Source organism: Chiloscyllium punctatum, chromosome 17 (genome assembly GCF_047496795.1).
Source record: "Chiloscyllium punctatum isolate Juve2018m chromosome 17, sChiPun1.3, whole genome shotgun sequence".
Lineage (NCBI taxonomy): Eukaryota > Metazoa > Chordata > Chondrichthyes > Orectolobiformes > Hemiscylliidae > Chiloscyllium > Chiloscyllium punctatum.
The window spans coordinates 11358534-11364533 of NC_092755.1; the positions used below are offsets into that span (position 1 = coordinate 11358534).

The 6000-nt window shown below is 43.6% G+C and overlaps 1 non-coding gene across 1 annotated transcript; it reads right to left on the minus strand.

Annotated features, from left to right (window-relative positions):
• Positions 1 to 2035: 2035 nt before the first annotated feature.
• Positions 2036 to 2127, minus strand: trnar-ucu (transfer RNA arginine (anticodon UCU)). The gene is given in 2 exon segments: positions 2036 to 2071; positions 2091 to 2127. It is a non-coding gene; the product is annotated as a tRNA-Arg (tRNA).
• Between the last annotated feature and the right edge of the window lie 3873 nt (positions 2128 to 6000).

The following is a 6000-nucleotide window of genomic DNA, read 5'->3' on the forward strand; positions in this document are numbered from 1 at the left end:
CATATGGAGGTTATTGTGGAAATGTGTTACATGATTTACTTTAGAATGAGCAAAAAGAATAAAACGTTCTGGGCTAATTGTAATATTATTGGAAGTTTAGATGACCAGAGCGATCTCGGCGTCCATGTATATAAAACTCTGAAAGTTAACACACACCTTGATGGATTTGTTTGCAATGAGCCCAGTGTGTTAGTTTTTATTGGGAGAGGGATTGAGTTTCAGGGCCAAACGATCCCTTTGCAGCTCCAGAAATTTGTCTGTTATGGCCAAACTTGTCGATTTGCGTGCGGTTCTGGTCACCTCATTATAGGACAGATTTGAAAGCATTGGAAAGGTTGCAGACGAGATTTCCTCGGATGTTGCCTTCTGTGAAGGGAAGGTCTTACGACGAAAGGCTGAGGGACTTGAGGCTGTTTTTGATAGAGATAAGAAGTTTGAGATGTGAATTAATAGAGACATTAAAGATGATCAGTGGTTGCCGTACAGTGGGTAGTGAAGGCCTTTTTCTACAAATGGTGAAGGTTGGCACAAGGGAACATCGATGTAATTTGAGGGTGATAGACACCGTGGTAGATGCCTTTATCAGAGAGTAGTAAGGGTGCAGAACGCCTTGCCTTCAACAGTCGTAGACTCACCAACCTTCAGGGCAATTAAATGACCATTGGATAAACTTTCGGTTTATAATGTCAAAATGCTGGTCAGATAGACTTCAGATTGGTATCACAGGTCGGTGCAACATTAGTGCCAAAAGCACTTTATTGCAGTGTAATATTCCGGGTTTGAACTGTTCTTCAGCTTGAAGTTGCAATCATCTCTGGTCACTATCAGTAAAACAAACACCTGGCGAGAATCCAATGCGCAACTTTGGCAGTTCATGTACTGCCATTCTGTCATGCAAGTACAGCAAGCTAACTAATTGCACCACTGGATCTGCCATCTAATGATGACGAATGGCTCCTGATCTTACCACTGGGCCGCTCAACCCAATTACTCAATTTTTTTTCTGTTTATCTGAAATGAAACGCAGAGCAGATGTGGTTACACTGATAATGGATCATCGATTATGAAACCTCAGCTTCAGGAAAATGGCATACATAAATGTGGTGAAAATCGGTTTTATTGAATCCTGCGTACATTTACCGTGGCTTCCTGCGTTGATCACAGGCAATGTTATGTGGCCATTGTACTGGGATTTTCCTTCTATCGGCTTTAATTCGTCAGACAATTCGATTCACTGATATTTCACCAACTTCCTTTGGCTTGTTCATATGACACATCAACCCACACTGCACACAACATCAACAATGTTCAGCATACTACGTGCACGAGCACGTGGCATGGTTTTTATGCACAGTGGAGATTGAATAATTTTCTGCAAGGGCAAATTAAATTCAGTTTAATTAGTAAAGTCGCAAGAATCCAGAGTCAGATTCAAAATGTCAGGAATTCACGTTCATTACCTTGGCCAGAATTCCAGCCCAGCAAATGGGAAATATGCCCCTGCATCCCCAGCATCCATGCAATTGCTTGCTTCATGTGTCCACTTGGAAACGTATGTGAAGGAACATTCAGCCTGAAGGAGAACTTGAGAGAATCCTCCACTGTCTGATCTAAAGCTGAAACAACAGCTGTCTATTCCAGCTGGGAGGGAAGCGAGGTGGAGGTGAAACCAAAATATTACTTGGCGTTTAATTCATATCGTCCTCATTGTGATTATTTTAAAAAACTGGGCCAGAAATGGCACAGACACAAAGGAGCAGAAGGAGGTCATTCTTAACACTGATCCTGCCCCGCCACGTAATTAAATATCATCATGGCTGACACAACAATTATTTGCCTTTTTCCAGCTCATCCACACCATCGTGTTGCCTACTGGCTAACAGGTACTTATCGATCTCTACCATAAATAGACATCGATAATGTAAATCTGTGAGAAGAAAATGTGCCGTTTCGAGGCAGTTGGGTTTATGCACGAATATTACTGGTTTTGCAGCTGAGTCTGGTCTGACCACTTGGCAAAATGTAAATTAAAACTCGACTTTGATGGGATTCGAACCCACAGCCTTTGAATAGCCACCTGAACAGTGATGTAGAAGTCCAACGCGCTTTCCATTGCGCCACAGAGCCGCGCCAGCAATCAGCTTTAAGCACACCAGTTTGCCTTTGACGCATTGCGTTCAGGACACCCATCTCATGCCTGTCTGTCCACGTCACACTTTCCAGTACCTGGTCCTTATCCACTTGTGCTCTGGCTCATCAAGTGTTCGGCTACAGACTGCTGAAACGTTCTCATGACACTTACCTTTACCACATGTTCAGATAATGATTTCCAGATCATCAATACTCTATAGGTGAAAGTATTCTTCAGAAATCTCCTCCTTGTCTACTGTCTTTCAGTTATGTCACTCTGTTCCTTCCCAATACAGGCTTATCCCTGTCACACAGATCTATCCTCTTCATAAAATGAGCAGGTTAATCAGTTTCTCATTCAGCCTTCTTTGCGCTTAGATAAACATCCCCAGCCTAGCTGGTGTACCTTCACAATGGGAGTGGTCAAACCTTTGCCATTCTTTTCATCTCCTGTGAAATTCTCCTCCAGCAATCAGACGCTTCCAGTACCCGGCGATTACAATAGAAAAACAAAGTTCTCAGAGAAAAGCCAAAAGGTCTGAACACAATCAGCAGCTCTTGGCCATCTCTGATGAGAAAGGAAAGTTAACGCTTCGAGTCCAACGATCCGTCTTCGCAACTGATGGGAAGGGCGGGTGGGTGAAGAATGTGTAAGAGGGCGGACGGTTTCTAAAATGATTGAACACGATGTTGGGTCCTAATGTTTGCATGGTCTGTCGGTAGAAAATGAGTTGCGTGTCTTCCAGCTTGTGTTGTGCCTTGAAGGAGCACTGCAGCAGACCAGAGATTGAAATGATGGTCTGGGAACACAGTGTCTCGATTAGAGTGGTGCTGGAAAAGCACAGCAGTTCAGGCAGCATCCGAGGAGCAGTACAATCGACGTTTCGGGCAACAGCCCTTCATCAGGAATACAGGCAGAGAACCAAAAGGGTGGGAACACATTGTAATGTTGAAGTACAGGAGACTGGAAGATCGGGATAGTTTTTGTTGATTCTGGACAGAACGTAAGTGATCTCAGCTTTGTCACCGATTCTGGTTTCCTCTCTCCATTGGAGAGAGGTCACATTCTGAGCTGGAAATACAGTTGCCTCGATTAAATGAAGTGCAGACAAATCTCTGGAAGATGTGACGAGAAGCTTCACAGTAAGGACAGATATCGGAAACCAGCAGGAAATGTAACTTACATCATAGAACGTACAATGCATTACAGGCACTTCGGCCCTGGCTGTTGCCGCGACCTGTAAAATAATGTGATGTCCATTGTAATGGAAAATTAACATTTATTTTGAAACCAATAAAAGCACAGGGAAACAAATAAGTAAGTACCTTACTTTGCAAAGGCAAGTGTTGCAGACAGACTGAAAAAAATGTTAAGTTAAGCCAAAATAATAGCAGACTTACAAGGCCAGGAAACTACCATATCAACAGTCAAGGAATGAGAAATAAAAACCTCCGTATCTGGAAAGTAATTCAAATGTTTCAGGCCCCTGAACTTGAGGAGTTGATAAGAAGAAGCGAATTCTAGTATCAGGGGAAACTGTATTATTTGTGGAAGGTGAACTAGTTACCTTTTTGGGAGATACAGGAGCAACATATTCAGTCCTTAAATCAAGGCAGTTGAGAGAGTCCACGTCGTGGGTGCATCAGGAGCCGTGATACGAAAGAGCTTAACCACACCCCTATTGTGTGGAACCAGTAATGGTGAAACATTCCAATTCTCATTACTATTGTCGAAAATCTGTCCTTTAAATCAGATGGCTCGCGATCATAGGCTTGCAGGTAATACGAAAAGAAGGTTTACCAGCGCAAGCTGTAAATTACGACTCACGACCCCGATGCATGTCTATGAGTGGCGATTAAGCCAGAGAGCCATACGTTCAGTATTTGATTCGCTCGCCCAGCAATCAAGTAACCTTGTTAATTCCATTAACACAGATTTTCTTGCTGGGGATATGCTGCACTGCACAGCAAACATACACCGTGATGGCCCTTACAAATCATATGAGAAGGATTGTTTGAGGAGATTGGTTAAACCAGTTCAGTTAGTATTGTGCGAAGTTTATTGGAATGATCACAGATGTGCAGTCAGTGTAAACCTATCCAAAGTATCTTTTGATGTGGAAGGTACCTTTCCTCACATACCATTGGCGAAGGTATCCAGCGAGAGGTGGCAGGATTTGAGACGATGGGTACTGCAGGCAAAATAAAAACGAAATTTTGTGCCTTCAGCGACGATGTGCGTATCTGATTCCATGCAGATATAAATACAGATATGAAGAAACTAAATTGGCTAACTCAGGCAGATAGAGCAGTCCAGGAAACCCCCTCCAAGAAGGTATCCTGTCGATTAGCTCTGGTAGATGTCTCGGACCCAAGATTAAGAAGGGTCCCTACTGAGTGCAGGTCAAAAGGAAAACGTGATGTGGGCTTCATACGAAGCTGTGAACCCATAAGAATTGCCCCGAAGTCTGAGTATAATCCATGCAGAACACAAGACCCGTTAAAACCCGAGGCTGTCAAAGGATACTACCTTGAATCCCTCCTGAAGGCTTGAGTGATAATTCCCTGTGGATAATCATTGGTGAGAGCCCCCATTATTCTGGTGAAAAAGGCAAACATTCCCGTTGAATCAGGGAAACGGAGCTTTGTTCAAGACATGCTGGTAGTGAATTATGCTGTTGTTCCGTCCGCCCCAAATGTTCCTAATCCTTGTATTATATTAGCTCACATTCCACCTGTCAGTAAATGGTTCTTTGCTATGGATTTAGCAAATGTCTTCTTTAGTGTACCGGTACACCCAGAAAGTCACTTCTGGTTCACTTTTCCACTCAAAGGCAAATCATGTACAATCGAGCAACTTTGTCAAGATTACTGTGAGTCCCCCACCATAATTAATGGGGCTCGATGCTGGAGTCTGGTGATTCTTGTTTTAACACCGAGATCTGCGGTTCTGCAGTATGTCGACGAATGCTTAACAGCAGCACCAACAGAGGAACAATGTGAGAAAGATACGCTTGCGTTCCTCTGCCATCTAGCCAGGAATGGGCACAAAGCTACTTTCGCAAAATTACAATTTTTGCAACAACAGGGGAAGTTATTAGGTCACTTCTTTCTGAACAAGGTAAGGCCATTGGTCAAACAAAGTTCAAGCAATCCAGCAATTTCCAAAGCCTCACACGAAGAAACAATTGCTATTCTTTTTGGTCATGTGCTCCTACTGTAGAATGTTTATCCCACATTACACAACCCTTGAGGCCCCGCTAAATGAAATTTTCAATGGCTAAGAGTTGCAGAACCAGAGACCGTAGCAGTTGAATTGAAAATGGCGCTCCAAACCACACCTAAACTGGGCATTCCGAATCCAAACAAGCCTTTTATACAAACGGTAGATGCATGACATCTGTGCTGATGCCGGATAATGTGGGAAAATTGAGGCAGGTAGCTTACATTTTGCTTAAACGTAGACCCCGTAGCGGCAGGATTGCCAATATGCCTGCGAGTCGTGGCTGCAGCTGAAAAAGTTTGTTGTAGCGTCCAGGGACACCGACGGCTTTGGAGAATTAACCCTACTGTTCCCACATGCATCCTTACTGTTTTTCGAGCAAAACACAACACACATGTCGGCAGCACGTTGGCTCAGAAACAATACTGTGCTATTGGAGATGCCTAACATTACAATAACGAGATATAACGTCCGTAATGCTGCTAACCTTATCGCCGCAACAGGAGACGGAGACCCACATGACTGTGTCGCTGTAACTAATAAACTTTGCAACCCAGACCAGACGTGCAGGATTCACAAAATCAGAATCAGGATATGGCTTTTTTTGTGAATGGGTCAGCATTCAGGAGCAAACGGACAGGCCAGAC